This window comes from Taudactylus pleione, unplaced genomic scaffold, assembly GCF_031769625.1.
Source record: "Taudactylus pleione unplaced genomic scaffold, aTauple2 ptg000019l, whole genome shotgun sequence".
In the NCBI taxonomy this organism is placed as follows: Eukaryota; Metazoa; Chordata; class Amphibia; order Anura; family Myobatrachidae; genus Taudactylus; species Taudactylus pleione.
Genome location: NW_028284421.1, coordinates 13,292,218 through 13,314,347, shown reverse-complemented (window position 1 = coordinate 13,314,347; position 22,130 = coordinate 13,292,218). Strand labels below are relative to the sequence as shown.

The window sequence follows — 22,130 nt, the reverse complement described above, 5'->3', positions numbered from 1 at the left end:
AGTTCAAAATTCAAATAGGGGAGCCACACCAACTGTCATTTCAAACGCTGTCAAAACATCACTGGCTGGGACTCACTGGCAGTTGGTGTGACTCCCCTATTTGAATTTTGGACTGTGCTGCAGCCCCACCTCTGGAGCCGCCACCAATCATAAATTACCAGGGAAGACCAGGACCAGAGCATAGTGTCCCTCCCGGAGAGGGTCATGTTGGGAAGTATGTTATAGTGTGCCAGTCACCTAGTAGATAACATTATCTGTAAGGTACAAATACAACACAACGCTTCCCAGTGTGGGCATGTATGCCATTCACAAACGAACGCTTTGCCACTTACAAACATCATTGGATTTGATACCTCCCAACATTTTGAGATCCAGACTAGGGACCTCCGCGTGCCGAAGGCGCGCGCGCGGCCTGATCGAAAATGGGGCGTGGTCTGATGACACGCCCCCATTTACATCACTAATCTCCAAGATGCTGGGCTGCTCCCGGGCTTCCCCCTGTACAGTGAATAGATGCTGTGCGCATGCGCACGGCATCTATTCTCGCTGTGTATACCCGCTGCTCTGCAGAGCAGCAGTGTATGCTTCCCCCAACTTCCCCCCCACCGTGGGACTGAGGCCCGCGGGTGGGACAGCGGGACAGTCCCAGAAAAACGGGACTGTCCCGCTGAATGCGGGACAGTTGGGAGGTATGGATTTGAATAATACAGCATAATAAACTACTCATGCTTTGGAATGCCCCCACCATGACTTGCTTGCATAAGATTATTTACTGCTGCTGTTATATGGATGTCTTGAAAAAGGTCATTTACAGTATGGTGAATCATTTTTTACATTTTATAAATGTTGATTAAGACTGGAGAGTGCCTCCATTTTACTTGTATCTATGGATTACCTTGCAGATCTATATCTACAGAACTCAGACTCATTGCATGAGCACTCCCGCTGATGTGTGATTATATTTGCATAATGATGTTAACCAAGTATATCTAAGCAGTTTATGAGTGAATTGATCTTTGAATTCTGGATATTCTGAATAAATGTAAACTTCTTATACCTAGGGGGGAAGAATAAATTGTAATATGTGCATCTAACAAATAAAAATAGGTCTTTTGTGTGGTGTGTCCATACTTTCAATATAAAATATTAGGGGAACAATTCTTTAAAACCTCAGACAATCTCTAATAATTATGGACTCTTGACAACTACCATATGATACATAATAATGTTCTCACACAGTCATTGTGTGTTGTGTATTGTTGGAACAGATAGTACATTAATCCAACACTACAAAAGAATAGAACAGGTGCTTTAACCTGCATTTATCAGAGGCCCACACTTCACTGAAGCTATGGATCTATTCAAGTGCCCTATGGTGGAACTTCTATGTCGAAAAATACAAGTGTAGAAAAACATCAACATTTAATCAGGGTGAACTGGAGCATATGGGGATAAACAATCATTTACAAACATTCCCCTCCAGTGTATTGCTCACACTGCATTTCTTTACTACAAGGCACAGAGGCCTACAGGAGGAGGATGGGGCAGCCGTCACTATGGTAACAGCTTCATCCCCTCCCTCCACTCTCTGGTGTATTCTTCTCCCTTTCTCAGCCAAGGGGTTGCCGTTTCTGTCTACACAGGTTCCAGGGCAGCCATTCTGGTTTGTCCATGCTGCTTCCCGGGTTAATTAGTAGTCTCAGCGTGTGGCTGGGAAGCAAGCACACAAAAGAGCTGTTTGCTGCCTGAGAATCTGGAGCTTCCGCAGAGAGGGAGACACACCAAGGCACTGCAGAACAGGTAGGGACATATGCAACTTGGCAAGGGATGCGATCTTTTGCATGCACACCTCAAAAGGACTGACCTTAGTAGAAAGAGATTTAAAGGGGTGTGGAACTAGCATGAAAGTAGAGTGAGACAGGAATCACAATGCTTGCATCGGAGGCTTGAGGATGGCCCCGTTTGTTTGTATTTCGATACGGGAGCTGGCTAGAATGTTTATTTTGAATTGTTAGGCATATAATAAATGTGATATAATATAACTCATATGTCTGGGGTTTAGGACATCATCTTTCTACATCATGAGCATTGTTTACTTATTTTAATCTGTTGCTATAGGGAAATTTAGGCTGCTTTAAAAGGGACATTATGTCCCAATAAACATCTGCAGCTGCTAGTCACAGGGGTTCAGCGGTGGAAGTCAGGACCTCCCTGCTAGTTATAGGAGCTGCTGCTGTTCCTGGTCCTGAGCAAGGTGCAATGTACAGGACACGTACCCACCAGCAGGATTTGACTGGCTGCTTCTCTCATCTTCATGTAGTAACTGATAATGTGCCTATCCCTTCTGAACAGCCCTGCTTTGTGTACATCATCTTACATATATTATGCAGGCACACCCAGTCCTTATCCCGAAGAGCTTACAATTAAAGATTGGTAAAGGAGTGATACTGTACATAGTAATACCCATTAATCTCCAGCATTGACCACTTTAAACACAACATTTCTGTATATGCCTTGCCTTGTTACCTCTTACGGGAAGATACTGTATGTATGTTTACACTGTATATTATTACAGATTTTGTAGCTATTATATAAACTGTGTGTGTGAGCATATTCTATCATTTCTTTGTCATGTGTTGATAATTTTTGGGAAAGCTGTGTTCATTGGTGGTGTAATAAATAAATCTAAATCTTTAAATAATATTTATTTCTATTAGCTGACCTACATATATGTAAATAAAGTTTGTGCTATAATACTGTTACAACAAGTAATAAGTTATATTCATGGATCTAAATATTGAAATGTAAGATATAAAATGTTTGCTTTATTGTCATTATGAATGTTAGCTATCCATTCGATGACTGCAATCTGGCACTGAGGAAAATGATTACTGCTAATGATGGCATGGCGGTCCCTGGTTACAAAATACAAGTGTTAAATCTAATAACTCTCAGTCATTGCTAGTAAGCCTTGCTACTCTGATTTTTAGCTGCATGGTTCTCCATGGAGACTTGCTACATGGATGACAAATGATTCCATTAAACTGTCATCTTTAGGTCAGCAGCCACCATACTTCACTCACTTGTTCCGCTGGTCACTCACTTACTGCTTGTGAGATAATTCTATAGCTACATTTACATAGCAAATGTCTCCTATGTTTGGTGTAATGCTCTTCCTCTGCTATTAGGTCTAATGCAGCCTTAATATTCAGAGTCCCAACCCATCATCATTTTCTATTATGTTTCTTGCACTTACATTTTGTTCTATGAAAGACATGCATAACATCTCAGAGACTGACACGGTACTGCATATCTCATTACATTACTGTAGTATGCCTCATTTTTTTCTTTACTTTTTCATCTGGTTCTTATTATCTTCTGACAATGTAAAGAGAATAGTTCCTGTATATAGTAATGTTATCTGGAGAGAGCGACATAAAACAGCACTACTCATCAGTCTTTAAGCTATATTTAAGGATAATGTGTTTTATTAATTTGGTTTTGTTCATTGTGGCCCAATTTGATATGATTACAGTGGCATACATTATAATTTTTAACCCGTTATATATTGCACCCTTATTACACAGCACTTTTTAGACAGTATTTAATAATTCACATCAGTCCCCACCACATATACACACTACAGTTCATTTCTGTCAGAAGCAATTAACCTAACAGTATGTTTTTGTAATGTAGAAGGAAACGTCTGTACTTGGAGAAAAGCCATGCAAACATGTGGATAACATACAAACTCCACACAGATTGGGCACTGATTGGAATTTAATTCATGACCACAGTGCTGTGAGGCAACAAAGCTAAACATTCCACCACCATTTATCTATATTTTGTTGGTCATTGATTTATCTGTAGGTTATGAAACAAGGTATTGTCTAAAGGTTTTCTTGTCTGCTGTAACAAAGGAGTTTAACAATTTTCAAGTGTGATAGCAGAGAATTTGTGAGGATAGCGTTCTGCCATCACTCTTTACCATTCCTGAGCTTCCTTCTAAAGATTTGTACTTTGTAATCTGACATTCTTAAAAAGACAAACAGTAACACGAAAATCACAAGGAACTATTACAGTATGGCTCTATGTGGTCAGAGTGGAACATTTGTTGCAATGAGAAAGAATTATCTTGATTGATTCATACTGGCAGCTGGTTGGACTTCTTCTCTGGGCTACCTTGTAGATACATGGGGCTTCAGTTAGAGATTGACATCACCCATTTGTGGGTTGTATATATTACTCATGTTCAAACTGCACTAGTAGTAGCAAACACAGGATTTCTAGAGGGGGGTTTCCAAATGCTTGATTTTAGAGTGAGTGTGGTCAGTCCATGAAGAGGGCATAATTAGCACTTATCCAGCTTTAATATGTTACATACAAAGTATATTGTGTTGCATAATTCCAGCATATACAGGACCAGCGATCACAGTAAGCCATCAGATTCAGCAGTAGGTCCATCCTGTCTGAGCAGAATGTTTTTTTTCAGATGTGGGCACCATTCCAGAGTATGAAGCAAGTCCGGGAGTCTGAGGGAGCAGCAGCAGCAGAACTTAGCACTACCCTAGACACATATGTACATATCGGTCTCCTTATGTACTGGATAGTGTATTATTATACAGTATTAATTATTAACCCTATTGATGGTTTATAGCAGTGCACCCCTAACAGTGCATGTTTTCCACATCTCCTAGTTGGTGCACAGGTATATTTATTACTGGCTGACACATTTTAAAAGATCCACAGTTGGTACCAATCATTTCATTTGTGATACTGAAAAGAACATGCAGCACTAGCAACATTCTATTCTATTACTATTTCTATTGTGGCCATGGTGTGTGCTGGGGAGGGGGGTTTCCAGGCAGACGGAAACCCCCCCTGCGTTTGCCTATGACTAGCAGACCAAAATGCATAAGTAATAAGATGTGAGAGTATCTTAGCGAGGCAGAGCGGCGATGCATGCTACGTAGTTGAGTACAGATAGGGCATGTACATGTAAGTGTAGTATGCCCCATAAAGATGCAACCTAATGATACTTATCCACAGACAAGGGCGTACAGATGTGTCCTCATACATCTAGCCTCCTTGCGTGCTAAGCAGCCCTTCTAGTCCCGTCATTGCGTGACATGACTCAGTAGTGCTGAGTATCTTTTCAGGTGACCTTTTCTCCTTCAGATGCGTCTTATTCGCACAGCAATGCAAATAGGACGCACAAGCAGCTTCTGCTGATTACAATGATATGCAGCATGCCTATATTCCATGTGTGACTGCGGGTGTATCTGCATCCGAAATGCTACATTACAGTGTCACAGCTGCTGACACTGTAATGTAGCATTTCGTATGCAGATACAGCTGCAGCTACAAACAGAACATAGGCATGCTGCATATCATTGTAATCAGCAGAAGCTGCTTGTGCGTCCTATTTGCATTGCTGTGCGAATAAGACGCATCTGAAGGGAAGTCACATGAGAAGACGCTCAGCACTACCGAGTCACACGTAGCTCATGGGTTATGTGTAGTGCAGGGAGGATAGATGTATGCTAGAGGAGGTGCAGAGAGTGTGGCTGCTACAGGCCCCAGGCCACCTCTGGGGCCAGGGCCTCTCCCTGCACCTAGTTACACTGCCATCTCCTGAACCCCAGGTTTTCTACTTATTTATTAACAGTTATTTATATAGCGCACACATATTCTGCAGCACTTTACAGAGAATATCTGGCCATTCACATCAGTCTCCAGATCCAGTGGAGCTTACAAGCTATGTTCCCTACCACATGCTCGCACACATAAACACTAGGGTTCATTTTTGTTGGGGGCCAATTATCCTACCAGTATATTTTTGGAGTGTGGGAGGAAACCCACGCAATCAGAGGGAGAATATACAAACTCCACACAGTTAGGGCCATAGTGAGAATCAAACCCACGACCTTAGTCCTGTGAGGCAGTAATGCTATCTGTGCTATTCACACCAGATTGCTGCTGCAGAGCATCTGGGCCCAGAGCTGATCTAAGCTACAGCCATCTCTTGCTGCTGTCTGCATGCATTGTGATGTCACAATGCAGGTCACAGCCCTATATAAAGGATGCCCACCTATTGGCAGCCATTTTGTGGTGACATTTTGTTTTACATTGTTACTATCTGAGTAGTCCCTGCTTATTTAAGTAACTTTGAATAATGACTATATGGACTTTGGTTTACATCTTCCAATAAGGTCTTGAACAGCAACATCTTCAGAAAAATCTGAATAACATCTTTAGGTAAGGACTATATACCAAATTTTTGTCTGTCACCCTAACCCCTTCAGACACCTCTCTCCATTTTATCTGCAATTTTTAATTTAGAAACAATCAATTAAGCAAATTTTTCATTTAAAATGGTGTTGCATGACTTAAGATGGGTACACACTTGTCCAATACTCTGGGGATCCAACTCTAGACCAGACTGTTGACACAATCTTACTGGAGAACTGGATGCAGATTCAACACCCAATATATGCCTCCACACCTGTCTAATTTTGGAGCAGATCTCAGAACTGCATCTGCTGAATCAATCTACTGAAAGTATTGTGTCACTGTACACACTTTTCTAATCTTTGGTAGACCAGCTGCCACTAACAGGCAAGGACATAGCTAGAGTAGGTGTAAAGAACGGGGCTGCTATGGAGCTGGCCCTCTCCCTTCACTGAGTTACACTGCCATCTCCTGCGCCCAGGCTTTTCTCACCAGAGTCCTGCTGCAGGGCATCTGATGTCACTGGCCCAGCCGGCGCCACCTACATCTCTCCTAACTGACTGTTTTATTATTGAATCATAGTCTTTTTATATACCACGTTATTTCATAAACATTTAGGATTAAGGAGACTATATAATTTTTAGAATGTTTTTTTTAATTATAATACTTACTATATGCTAATTACCATGAATTTAATCCTGCATGTCAACTAATTAGACAGATAGTGAAAATATTAGATCATGTATAATCAAAATTGAAAAAATGCTAAATAATTTGCACATGGGAAGGCCCTGTGGAAATTTTGCTATGGGGTCCCCATAGGTCTTGCTACGCCCCAGTCCATAGATGAGCTACTTATCCGTAGATGAGCTACTTAACCAATGATGAGCTTCTTGGGAGGTGTACCTTTTGGAGTTACCGAAACCTGGTGTAAAGATATGTTGTAATGATGATGGTGATGACTCCAGCAGCACTACCTAGTTGCTAATGATCAACTGTTTATATATTAACCCAGCTTATTAACAGGGCAGCAGTCATGATGTCATGCCTAGGGGGCTGGATCACCGGCTCTGGGAAGTAGAGCACTGCCTGGAGTGTCCTAAGGATGCTCTAGGCAACTCTACAGGCTGCAGCATCTCTGCAGTAGCGCTACTGGCTGCAAGGTGCCATTCCAGACACCCTGCAAGCCACATGCAGGTGCCGTATGAGCAGAGACTGTGCGACCCCCAGGGCTCTGCACTCTGTGCGATGGCACAGGTGGCACAGCTCTAGTTCCAGCCTTGTATTAATCCCTCCATCTGAAAGCATTTAATTTATTAGTCATCTTTATTTAATGCCCATTCTGTAATATTGGGGTAGGAGTCACCTTAGTAAAACTGTTTCCTAAGTGATGATGCAACTTTAATCAAATTTTCTATGGAAAATACAACTTTGCTATTTATTACTAGCAATGTCAAGACACTGTTCTCTCTTGTGTATATGACAATTACATAATATTGTGGTCAGCTATGTAATGCTACTTTCACATTTTTAACACTGCCAAGCTGCGTCTGCACTATCGCTGGTCATAAGTCTATACTCCTAATGTAGAAATAATTATGTGTTCTCAGATGGGTAGGAACTATGTAGGTAATTATATTTTGTGGTTATTTTCCCTATCAGCAAGAAAAATCATCGGAGAGATAGTGGATTGCGCATTGACAGCAAAATGTAGTTAGGGGCTGGTGACGGTGCTATAGGCTACTTGGTACAGTAAAGCAGGGTCCTCTTCAGAGTGTGTATGGCCAGAGCATGAGCAGCAGGCACATGTGCTGGGAATGGCCACAGTTGCTCTGAAGAAGTCCCAGCTCTGGTCTTTCAATGTTAAAATATATTGTTCAAACTTGTAATGACTTGTCCACTGCAGATGTGTTTAAATATATGTGACAGAAAATTACCTACAGTACATTCACTCACCTAAAAGTACAAGTGCCACAGTGCGATGTTAAAGATTGAGTTGCTTTGGGAATAGGTCAAAACTGTGAATTTGAGCATATTCCATTGATTCTTAAAATACTGTTATTGATATTCCAACCTACTGCTAAATTCTCAGGTCTGTGTATGTGTGCATTACAAGAGATAACATAGCCCTAGTTTACATTATTAGAATGCCTGAAGTCATCTTGGAATTTTCATCTTTAGTGATTTCTAACATCCTAGCAATTTATTCTGGCAGGTACATGATCCTATACAGTATGTAAATGACAGTAGGTAATATAGTACCCTTAGCATATGCTGATACTTTGTGATAGAAGTAGGGTAGTTATGCTGCTATCATACAAGGTTTACAGAAACAAATTCTACAACTTGCTGAATGAAGCAAATATACATAATGGTAGCACTGCTCACTGTTTATAATATAAGTAACTTACAATATATTGTCACAGCATAAACTACTACTGTATGTAATATTGGTAATTTAAACAAACTTTACAGCAAATAAATCATGACCCAAATTCATTTTTTTTTAAGAAGTCATGTTTGCAAGGTCGTTTTCAACAACACAAACATTGGCTTCATTGAAACTGCTTTAATATAAATTAGCATTTGTCTAGCTTTTTATATACAAAGTACTCAGTGTCCTGATCTTTCCTATTTTCTTGATGGGCACCTGGTAGTCATCTATTTTGTATCCATAATACATTTTGCAATTATATAACAATTCTAAAATTTCACTATTGTACATGTGTCAAAAAATAACAGAGAGAGCATACTGTACAGAAGTAGAATAAAGAGTGAATATGTATAGGTCTTTGGACTACTAAAGGCTTCTATAAAAACCTGCTGCTGTGGTCATGAAGATGGCAAATTTAATGTCACCTCTGTGCCCATGGGGCAAAGTAGTCCTGCACCATATGGATGGACAATTTGTACTACTTAAGCACTGCTATCATTAGACTTCCCAATAACAGTAGATGGAAGGGTTCAGTCTTAGTGCACAGTGTTTATCCGGAATGCTTTGTGCATAATGTGAAAATACTTCTGCACTTCAAATCACTGTAACTTTATCAGCCAGACCCCTGGGCTGTTATCGTTGTAACCGTCTTAGGAGCCTCACTTGTGGCTATATCCAGAACAGGGTTAAGACCATTACATCAGTATTAAACAAAATAGAATATACTATAAAAAACTTTGTTAACTGTCAAACAGATTACACAATATACTATGTGTTGAGTTGTACATGCCCGAAACAATACATCGGACGTACCACCAGATCCCTTAAAGAGAGTTTTCGAGAACATTGCAGCAACATACTTAAGGGACTTATGACACAGTGTATCTAGACATTTTGTTGATTATCATAAATGTGATCCATTAGATGTCTCCATTCTGGGAATTGAAACCATCAAACCCACTCTAAGAGGAGGTGATTGTTTTAGAAGACTCTGTAAAGCCGAATCAGAATGGATCTTTAGACTCCAAACCTTGGCGCCCGATGGGCTTAATGAAGCCCTCAAATTTGTTGATTGACCTCTGGATTTGGTTGGTGGTCGCCGTCTGCCGTCCTCATGTTCTGCCTGGTCAGTGGACGGCACACGGCGTTCCCCACCCATCCCCGCCACTCCTTAGTTCCCTTATTTATACATCTTCTCTTCGCTTCCATCTTCCCCCAGTATTGAGTGTATAAGCCTGTCTGTGCATTCATGCTCTTTCACAGTAGGATCTTTCCTAATGTATATTCTGTATACTACTAATATCAACAGTACAAATTATTAGCAACTACTAAAACAAACGTTTCCTCTATTTTTGGTTACTCTGGACCATCATTAGTACTTGTTTTTGTGATCAATCATTGCACTATGATAAATTTAAATATTTATAATGGTTTTTTTGGCTTTATTATTTACCTTTGTTTTAGACTTATTGAGTTCTAGATCAATTTCAATTTTATTAAAATTATTATCTGATCATCTTATTTTTGTCCCAATAGATTATTACCCTTAAGCTGGTCTTGTTGATTTTTTATTCATTTGAACCAGTCAGTTCTATTTATCTCTTAGTATCGATAGACTGTGACTAAAATTATTCATGTCTAAATGATAATACTTTAGGAATGTAGATATTTTAACAATTTGTCCCATTTATTATATCCATCTTTATGCTCGATGTGCTACTTTTCCCCTATGGGGTACACTAGAGCTCAGTGCTTTCAGATTGCTATATATGTGTATATACATGTGTTTGTATATATATATATATATATATATATTTATATATCTATTTATATATCGATTTATTTTTTTGTTCATTTAGTTAGTCCCATTTATGGGTATAGAATTTTGGCTTGTAACTCATCTCTGCCTTTTATATGTTATTTGTTTAGTTCTTAGATTTTTTGTATTTATCTCATATTTTATTTTATTTTATCTTTAGGTGCACACTGGCACCTTATGTTATTGTTATTTATTATTTTATTTATGTTTATATAGACATTTTATGTTAATATATGCTTTATTATTTTTCTGTATTATTATTTTCTCTTTGTTTCTATCCAAAATAGTGGCTCTTTTTCATGATTCTTATAATGGACAATCTATTTGATGCTATGATTGACAAATCTGCCACCAATATCCTCTAATTAAGGGTTGATTAGATCGAGCTTGCTCCCTATTTAAGAGAGCTACTCCAATATGGGCATTCAGCTTGAAAAAGTCCCAGGAATGGGACGAAACGCGTTGCTGCCCATCACATTGCTACGCTGATCTGTACTTCACTGGCTTTTTGCACTCACCTCCAAGAGCTTGCTGTTCTCCACCCCGATGCGGGGAGTTATTTCAAGTCGCAGCTACGTTTCAGCACATGATTTAAATAATTATTCTTCCCCCCTACATCATCTCCACAGCCACATCTCCCATTCATCAGCTGGACAGTGAGCAACCCACGGGAACTCCTGCATCAGCATGCCATCTCCACGCTGCCGGCCCCCCTCACTCACTAGCCGGGCAGAGAGCTACTTACCGGGGCGTCTGTAACAGCTTGACTTTTCATGCTGACCACCAGCCGGATGGCGAGCCATTCACCGGAGCTCCTGTAACAGCCTGCCACCTCAACACTGCCGGCTTCCACTTTCTACAGGCCGGACAGAAAGTTACGGCATCAGCGCTCCTGCCACAGCTCATTACCCCTATGCTGGTCAGTAACTCTCTATACTATTTACCAAACACTGTGGCGCCTGTTGGAGCACACTTCAGCTATACATTAACATGTTAGTTTGTGTTTTCATCCACCAGTTTCACGTTGTTCTGGACACTATACGTGGATTCATTTGCTACAATACGGTGGGACACATTGTTGCTATACACAGGACACGACTCATGAATCTGTGTTAAGGGACAACAAATACTGCACTTTGATTGCTTTTTGATTCATTGATTGTCACTGTATCATTTGTAACACAGTACAGTGATATTTACCTTATTGGGTCATTTATTGCATTTTAAACTATTTTCATTCTCCATTTTTTTTATTTTATTTTTTATTTATCCATTCATTAGTTCCATGTTTTCCTTTTCCCCTTTTTTTTCTTTTCTTCCCATGTTCTATTTTATTAGATATGTGAATTCTTGTTTTAACCTTTATTAAATTCTATTTTTATTATCATACATTCCATTGTCTGCCAGCGCGGTATTTCCTTTGATGTGTGTTTTTTGTGGGGTTGCAATTTAGAGGATGCTCTAGGCAACTCTACTGGCTACAGCATCTCTGCAGTAGCGCTACTGGCTGCAAGGTGCCATTCCAGGCACCCTGCAAGCCACATGCAGGTGCGTATGAGCCGAGATGGTGCCACCCCCAGGGCTCTGCACTCTGTGCGATGGCACAGGTGGCACAGCTCTAGTTCCAGCCTTGTATTAATCCCTCCATCTGAAAGCATTTAATTTATTAGTCATCTTTATGTAATGCCCATTCTGTAATATTGGGGTAGGAGTCACCTTAGTAAAACTGTTTCCTAAGTGATGATGCAACTTTAATCAAATTTTCTATGGAAAATACAACTTTGCTATTTATTACTAGCAATGTCAAGACACTGTTCTCTCTTGTGTATATGACAATTACATAATATTGTGGTCAGCTATGTAATGCTACTTTCACATTTTTAACACTGCCAAGCTGCATCTGCACTATCGCTGGTCATAAGTCTACACTCCTAATGTAGAAATAATTACGTGTTCTCAGATGGGTAGGAACTATGTAGGGAATTATATTTTGTGGTTATTTTCCCTATCGGCAAGAAAAATCATCGGAGAGATAGTGGATTGCGCATTGACTTAGCAAAATGTAGTTAGGGGCTGGTGACGGTGCTATAGGCTACTTGGTACAGTAAAGCAGGGTCCTCTTCAGAGTGTGTATGGCCAGAGCATGAGCAGCAGGCACATGTGCTGGGAATGGCCACAGTTGCTCTGAAGAAGTCCCTGCTCTGGTCTTTCAATGTTAAAATATATTTTTCAAACTTGTAATGACTTGTCCACTGCAGATGTGTTTAAATATATGTGACAGAAAATTACCTACAGTACATTCACTCACCTAAAAGTACAAGTGCCACAGTGCGATGTTAAAGATTGAGTTGCTTTGGGAATAGGTCAAAACTGTGAATTTGAGCATATTCCATTGATTCTTAAAATACTGTTATTGATATTCCAACCTACTGCTAAATTCTCAGGTCTGTGTATGTGTGCATTACAAGAGATAACATAGCCCTAGTTTACATTATTAGAATGCCTGAAGTCATCTTGGAATTTTCATCTTTAGTGATTTCTAACATCCTAGCAATTTATTCTGGCAGGTACATGATCCTATACAGTATGTAAATGACAGTAGGTAATATAGTACCCTTAGCATATGCTGATACTTTGTGATAGAAGTAGGGTAGTTATGCTGCTATCATACAAGGTTTACAGAAACAAATTCTACAACTTGCTGAATGAAGCAAATATACATAATGGTAGCACTGCTCACTGTTTATAATATAAGTAACTTACAATATATTGTCACAGCATAAACTGTACTACTGTATGTAATGTTGGTAATTTAAACAAACATTACAGCAAATAAATCATGACCCAAATTATTTTTTTCTGAAGAAGTCATGTTTGCAAGGTCATTTTCAACAACACAAACATTGGCTTCACTGAAACTGCTTTAATATAAATTAGCATTTGTCTAGCTTTTTAAATACAAAGTACTCAGTGTCCTGATCTTTCCTATTTTCTTGATGGGCACCTGGTAGTCATCTAACCTGCACATTATTAAGCAGGAATTGCTAAATACAGCCGCTTCAGCCTGTTCTTGTTTTGGGGACATTTTAACACAACATCAGCATCTCATTGGATGGAATTCAGGACTGCAGACTAAAAGTGGGTACACATTAGACGATAAAACAAAAAAAACAACAACCAGTATTCCATGATTTCACAATTAATCAGTAGAATATCTCCTAGGAAATTTGTAAGGTACGATGGGGCATGGACTGATATGAATGTCAAATATTCTCTGTAAAGCGTTACAAAATATGTTGGTTCGTAGTAAATAAACACAAAAAATATAACTTTGCATTTTCTTTATAACAAATGATGCAGTCTTTCGCATTTCGAACAGTTTTAGAATTTGAGGATGATTGTTTATTTAATCCTAGGAATAGTTTTACAGTTTGGGGCTAGGTTTAAGGTTTTGATTGGCTGGTGTAGAATTAAATTGGCACTAATGTGAAATTCAGCCTTGCTTGAAGGAGTGTTTTCTTCCTAATCCAAGGGCCTGGTGGGCTGTAGGTAAATGCCCATTTTATTCAAATGGTTCAACTAATATCAGCCACATGGGCTACTTTATCTTTAGTTATTGCATGTGATATGATAATATATGTTTGGGGATCAGCTGTATAACTAACAAATAATGAGGAATGAAGAATCCATACTTGTAAATCAATATTGACACTATAAGAAATTGTATTAAATTGGGTGTTAATGCATTTCAAGGAGCCCTACTTCCAGAGTCCATAACCATACAGAAGTGCCCCAGAAATCTTATTATTAAGCCCTTCTGAGAGGTAAATGACATAATCAAATAAGCATTTGGGAATTCTGTAAAGTAAATCTATTCTGTATTTAGGTGACTAGCTATAAATACAAGTAAAGCAGCATACAAGCTAAATTAGAAATATAATAATATAAATTACCATAGTGTCTGACTGACTATACATTTGGACTTAGATTGACTGTTATATAAAATCAAAAGGACATACAGGAATATACATTGTTAGCAAGTTTTATTGTTCAAAAAGAGAAAAATGGCAGCACAAGTACTATAATCTAAAATATATGACATTATATTATATACAACCCAGGTGTTAGGGAATTAAGGGGTCTAGTTACCAAGCATTGTTAGGAGACAGAGTGAAAAGTAATAAGGTGCCAGCCAATCAGCTCCCAACTGTCATCTCACAGGCTGTGTTTGAAAAATTACAGTTGGGAGCTGATTGGCTGGCACCTTATCACTTTCTTATCACTTTTCACTGTCTCCTAACACTGCTTAGTAAATAGACCCCTTAAATAGCTCCAAACTACAATATAATAACGAATTATCGCATTTATTAGCCTACACCAAGAAAAAGAAATAAATCAAAACTTTAAAAGTGAATAGGATCAAAGCAGATATTCAAATAGAATGTAAACAACGGCAGAGCTCTCAATATATATATAAAGTATATCCCAGCAGCTAATATTAAATGCAATACTGATATCGGAATTATAATTGATCCTATTAGTGGGAGGCACTGCAAGTCTCTTCGCACGGAATGGGCTCTTAAGCTGCGTATGCAATCGCAATGGCTAATTTATGCACGCCCAAGTAACGCCGTTCAAGCGGATAGGAATGCCTGCGTTTTCTGACCATTCCCCTATCACCACCTCCAAACACTCACAGTCTGTCACTCACTCTACAATGGATTCCTCTGATCATCCTGCATGTGCTGGATGTTCGATATCGAACATCCAACACATGCAACAACCCCCAAACTACTATACTATAACAATCGTTGATCGCGGGTCCCTATAGTAAACAGGCTAACCTGGTTGATATTGACCAGGTTGGCGTGCATGCAAAAAAGCTAAAAAGCACTCTGCTCCTGTCACAGAGGAGGAGCCGATAGTGCAGACAATAGTCCCTGGGAGACTCTAGGGATGCTGGACACGCCCCTGGGGTAATGCTATCGATATCGACCAGCAGGAGGAAGTGGCGTGCTTTATATACTACTAAGCATCTCACTCACTCCTTACCCACTGGCTGAAGTCCGTCCCCGCTCCCTTCAATGAGTGACAGCAGAAGCAGGGCAGCGTGTGAGTCACACACGCAGCCTCAACATCCAGAACCATGCCAGTCACTAATGTGGTCACTGAGACTGTAGACTGTCACTGCCAGTGGCTGTCTCAGTGACCACAAGAATCCCATTAATACACAGCATTTGGTGCCGAAAATCCCGAGGTACTTGGGCTCCTGAAACTGACCAGGATTGGATTCCCTAACTGTGATGATGAAATCTGAGTGTAGGTAAGTGGAGCTGGTGGTTTGAGAAGCTCTGCGCTGTTTGAATGCTGACAGTGTCAGTTGAGAGCAACGAATGAAGATCTCAGTCTGTGAAGAGTGAGCGGCAGTACTGAAAGGTAGTAGTGAAAAACCGATGTGCCTTGCAACTGGACACAACTGATATGTAGCTACTGATGATTAGGAGCAACTGGGACTCGTATCAGGGTACTAGGGAGCACTGGAAAGTTATTTCGGAAGGATGATTACATTCTATTTGAATAGTCTGATACCTGCATTGATCTTATTCACTTTTGTAATTTTGATTTTGTTTGATTTCATTGGTATATACTAATAAATGTGATTATTCATTGTATTTCGCTTTGGAGCTATTTTAATTCCTTAACACCTGGGGTGTATATTGTATATTTTATATTATAATATTTACTATACCTTAGCTAGGAATGTTGAAGCTGCCATTTGACTCTTTTTGATTTTAGGGCCTTGTTGCCTATTAGCATTTTAGGGTACTGGTGGATCCTTATGTCAGCTGCAATTCCTTGCTTTATATATAGTACTATAGAGTGGGTGCCATTTTTCCGTGTTTCCAAGTTTTATTGCTATTTCTCCTATTTGCTTTCTGATTAAATCTATGACATATATGCATGTACTCTTAAGATAATGAAAATGTAGTCAGAATGGCGACTCTCGGGAAGCCGTCTGACGAAATCCCGGCATCTAAATCCCAGTCTGGTACTAAAGATAGGCGTCGAAATCCCGACGCCTATCTTTAGCCCGAGGCCGGAATACCAACAGATTGCTTCCCAAATGAAAGTAAGCGAGGAATGTTAATGGGGGGGAGGGTTAGGTTTAGGCACCCCCAGGGAGACTTAGGGTTAGGCACCCCACAAGGATGGTTAGGGTTAGGCTAGGGAAAGGGGGGGTTAGCATTAGGCACCACCAGAGGGAGGTTAGAGTTAGGCACCCCCACCCCCGGGAGGGTTAAGTTTAGGGTGCAGGGATGGGGGGTTAGGTTTGGGCACCCCCAGGGGAACTTAGGGTTAGGCACCACCTCGGGAGTTTTAGGGTTAGGCACTACCAAGGGAGGGTTAGGGTTAGGGAGGGGAGAAGGGTAGGGCATGCCTACTTACCTGCCCCATCGGGATTCTGCGGCTTCGGGCTTCCAGCGTTGGCATTTCACCCGGTGGCTATACAGCCACCGGGATTTCATACCCAATCCGATAAAACATAGTTAAAGTATACAATGCTAGATGAGGGCTCAGCAAGTATCCAGTAAAATAGAAGTAGGGAAAGGATGGAGAGTTAAAGATAAGGTGCAATATTAGTCATGAAGAAGGAATATTTGTAGCATGGAGGACATTGTTGTGATGGACAGGAGAGTGAATACACAGATATTGTAGAGGAAAGAGCTATAGCAAGAAGCATCAATGATAGAGGATTGAAGATGGAGTCTGGGAGAAGGGAGCAGAGAAATTATGAGCCGGGACGATGATGACTAAGGTTTTGAACCAGGATCAGATAGTCTTTCTAAGGGAGAGTATGAAGTGAGACTTATGGAAAATGAATACACTATAGTTACCGTATTTAAAACAGCCACTGCAGTTGAAAAAAAATGTTTACATACTTCTTAGTACAGTTATAGAGGAAGCTTCCCAGGGATTAAAATTACAACTTTAAATAGTCTGTATCGTTTCTAACTTTGTATGATGCCCCTAGGTTGTTTAGTTGGAGGCTGGTCTGTGGACCACTCTAGCTTTATATTTAGACAGTGACTGTCACTGACCTGGACACAGAGAAAGGCAAGGACTCAACTAACACAATTCCTGAAATAAACTGGACTCTTTGTTTTCTTTATTAGGGGAGATAGGAACAATGATGGGGTTCATTTGGCGGGGTAGGACACACAGGATAAGTGTTGCAGAAGATTATATGCAAAGGGTCTACTTAATAAAAACAATGAGGATTTAGCAATTTACAACTATATGATAAGATAACATCTAATTAAGCTAATTTATTCAGTATTAATAGTAGTAGTTAATAGTAACTCAAAAACATTTTTCTATCATTGGGCCTGATTTAGCAAGGATCGCAATTGCGATCTCACATGCACGCACAAAAGTGCGATTATCTTCAGAACTGGGACGGAGGTTTGAGCACACCTACCACACGCAGTTATTGCGATCGCTCAGCAGCTGTGTATGCAATCGCAATTACAATAGAATAACGTTCGCAATTGCAACCAGGAGCGATCGCAACTGATCGCAGATCATGTATGGCTAAGTATCTGAACTTGTCTTCTCACAGCAATTGATGTATTTGTTGTAATGAGTGTTTGTTGTGCACATATAATTACAGCTAATTGTACCTTTGATCAGGCAAGTTAACTAATATAAGCTAATTAAAAGATTAGTTGTACAAAAGCGCTTTTTATTCCCGTTAACAATGTGTTGTGTGCAAATGTGTAATATATATATATATATATATATATATATATATATATATAATCACTGTGCAGGGATTGATGCAGTGAGGGCATCCTTGAATGATGGTACTCATTCAGGCCCTCCCATTGATTTTCTATGTGTATTGATCGATCTGGTACTGAACCAGAACCATGTCTGCTATGGTGGTGAGTACTATATGCAGGTAGCTGGCACAGCGATGGGGTCCAATTTGGCCCCATCGTATGATAACCTGTATATGTACCACTACAAGCAGTGTCTTCTGGTTGGACAATATAGTGATGAGATAGTGTATCACAATTTGTTCATGTTCTACGGAATAATACCACAGAAGATTTGTCAGAGAAGCAACTTCTGACAATGGGTGAATGCTTCTTGGATAGGGGCTACTCACATAAGACAGCCAATAGGTGCCTCCTGAAAGCACGACAACGGCACACACAAGCAACCAAAAAAAGAACAGTTGACACTAGCAGGATAATCTACGCATCTACTTATGATTTGGCAGCTAATGCCACCAGTAAGGCCATTAAAAAGTATTGGCCGGTTATTGCCTCAGATCCCATCTTTGAAGGCATAAGTAGACACCCACCTTTGATGGCTTACCAAAGAGGCCCAAATCTGCGCCAATTATTGATGCATCCAATTAAACAACCAGCTGAGCATTCCAAATCCTGGATTCCTGGTAGCAAACGTGGATGTTTCAGGCATGCTGATTGCACCACTTGCCACTCAATGATGGTGGGAACTAGTTTTGCCCATCCACATAGTGGCAGGAAGATAGAAATTTGCCATAAACTACATTGCAGCTTGGATCACGTCATTTATATCTTGATGTGCCCGTGTGGCCTCTACTATGTGGGCATGACCACAGGACCCTTTAAGGAACGCATGGCCAACCATCGCTCTTCAATTCATGCAGCGATACAGTCTAAAGCTTCGGATAAACCCATAGTGAAACACTTTGCTATATTTGGCCATTCAAGCGCGTTTTTAAAATGCATGCTCATTGACCATGTTCCAAGACCGAGCCGTGGAGGTGACAGAGAACTACTCCTGAAGAAATGTGAAGCCAGATGGATATGCAATTTGGGGACCATGGCTCCGTGGGGCCTTAATGGATATCATCCTAATAAAAGTATTTTTGCGTTAAGGGCAACAGTGTTGGCATTGTTAGTTTACTTTTTATTTTTATTTGTATTTTCTATAATTTCTTTCATATATTTATTTACTTTTACAGATGTCAATTTTTGGTTCTTCCATATATTGCCTATTGCATTAAGCATTTTTCTATTGTCCCAGATGACAATCTTTTGGATTTTGTGTATATATTTTGTTTTTGTAATCGATTTGTGTATGTTATGATTTTTTTCTTATGTCTTTATATACACGCTTACTTTGTTAGTGAGGTGGTTATAATGCACTACTAGGGCACTACCATCGAGCCGACTTATCTGGTGTTTAGATTCCCTGTTGATACTGGGTTAATCATCCTGCTCCTTTCTTTTTACTATTAGGGGTGGTTGTCAGGCAACACCTACACTGCTCGGCACACCTATGACTACGTGCCGCTGTGTCACTTCCGGTTGTGGTGCGTTCCACCTAATGGAACGCATGTCACTTCCGGATGGCACCAGCGTGGAGCTAACTGAGTAGTTTATGAAGCTTCAGCGTCTGACGCCAGCATAATGTATATGCGCAAAGCTGGGGTTTCTATGATTCTTCTTGAGGTATGCCTCCCAGTTTACTCTAGTATATATATGATTTGATAGGTGTCCTTCTGGTTTAAATTCTCTTTGAACGATGGGGGTGGAGTCTGTTTTTAATTGACAACACTATTTAATTCGGCTCATGGTGAGAGTGGGTTATGGGTCTTTTTGGTTGCTATGGTGTGATTGTTTTTACAAAGGTCTTGTGTGACCGAAACGCCGACACTTATATTGATGGTTATAAGTAATTAAAACCACGCTTCATTTTAACTATTGACTGGTGAGTGTCCTCTTTCTTTTGGATTTATATAGATATACATATACATACTGTGTATGTATGTATATATGTATGTATGTATGTATGTGTGTATATATATATATATATTTATATATATAATATAATGTGTATTCCCTCAAACAGGTGCGTGATCGCCATGTTTTCCGGCAGTGGTAAGGGCAGGATTTGTGTCGATGCACGCACTTTTGAGGTTTTTCAAGCTGCCCACTGAGTTGAGACTTACTCAGCTGGGTTGCGGCCTGGTGCCGTCCATGATCCCAACCAGTGTTCGCTATAGTAATCCCAGCCTATTGGCCTGATTCAACAAGGATCGCAATTGCAAAGCTGCACGCAGGCATGTGCCCTCGTTTCCGGGAATGCCAGCCGCTCCTTCCCCCGCTCCACCCCTTAAATGCCTCTGCCTGTCAATCAAGCAGAGGCATTCAAGGGTCTGCGTGCAACTAAGCAGGACCCATTCTGCACACTCGCAGAGTAGGTCCTGTGCACGCACAGATTTCCAATAATCGTGAATCTGCGATCAGCAGTGTACTTGCGTTCACTGCTGAATCAGGCCCTATGACCTTTGGTCTTGCAAATGCCGCAAGGGCATACTTGACAACTCTCCCTCATTGTCAGGGAGACTCCCTGAAATAGCAGCAATCTCCCTGTCTCCCTGAAGAGTCTAGCAATCTCCCTGTTTGCACCTTACCCCCATTATGAAGCTGTTATATTAAAAAAAAAAACAGATATATACATTCAAATGGGATCATTAGTATAATTTCCCTGCATTAGTTATAAGGCACAATGGGCCTGATTTAGACCCACTCGCGAGCGGCTGTCCGCTCGCAAGTGGGTCGATGGTCTGCGCATGCGCACGACGGAGGGAGCTCCGTCGTGCGCATGCGCGAGACGCGACGAGCGAAGGACTTTCCTTCGCTCGTTGTGTCTGATCAAAGGGGGCGTGCTGTCGATGTTGATTGACAGCACGCCCCCTTTGGTGGGCGTGCCGGGGGCGTGCCTCCCAGACAGGGGCGTTCCCAAGGGAACGCCTACCGTCAGAAGCCGGCCCCACTGACATCACTAGTGATGTCAGTGGGAGTGATTTTGGCTCTGATAGAGCCAAAATCACTCCAGGCCTTGCGGTTGAGAAACTCAACCGCAGGCTTCGGCTCGCAGTGGCGATGGTCGCGATGGTCAAGACCATCGCGACCATCATCCTGCACGCTCGTATATGCTGTAGGTGGTGACCCACAGCTATACGAGCGTCCAGGAGGACGCTCCATAATCATGGAGGTGGGCCCTGATTCAGAGCGAGCGCTCTGGTCAGAGCGTCTGGCTCTGAATCAGGGCCAATGATCCCTATGGCTACATGCATTTTCTGAAAAGTATCAGTGTATTTTCATCAACAAATACATCTTACTGACTGCTTTTAGGCTCACTTACATGTGGGTGTAAGTCAATTTTATGACACGCCTCTCAGATGTAGTTGTACATGTCCACTTTAACGCACGCTCATACAGTAGGTGTTGTTTTCACAATAGCCCCAAAATGCTTTTTCAAAAGTAGGTAAGTATGGCTCAGGAGGTCCAGCTCCCTCCTGAGCACATTGTCAGCATATTTTTTACACATTATGTACAAATGCAAACAATTACATAAATTAAAAAAATAGGCACAAGATTCTAAAAATAATAAATAAAAAAACAGCACAGTCTAATGCTGGAGACACACTTGATGGTATTTTGTACAGTCTAGCTGATTGGACAACATATTGTCAGAACTAGACAGTGTGTACCGACTATGTGGCTGATGAAACGTGCTCCTGTATGTTGTCATCGACATTGCCCATTGGACCTACATGCAACCTGCATGCGTGAGACTAGT

At 40.7% G+C, this 22,130-nt stretch overlaps 1 protein-coding gene across 2 annotated transcripts in view; it reads left to right on the top strand.

Moving 5' to 3' along the window:
* Positions 1-1,722: 1,722 nt before the first annotated feature.
* Positions 1,723-22,130, top strand: part of APBA2 (amyloid beta precursor protein binding family A member 2) — a 416,211-nt gene continuing 395,803 nt past the window's right edge. For both annotated transcript variants that reach the window (XM_088443436.1, XM_088443426.1), the window contains exon 1: positions 1,723-1,800. The gene's annotated coding sequence lies outside the window, so the exon portion shown is untranslated. The remainder of the gene's footprint in view (positions 1,801-22,130) is intronic.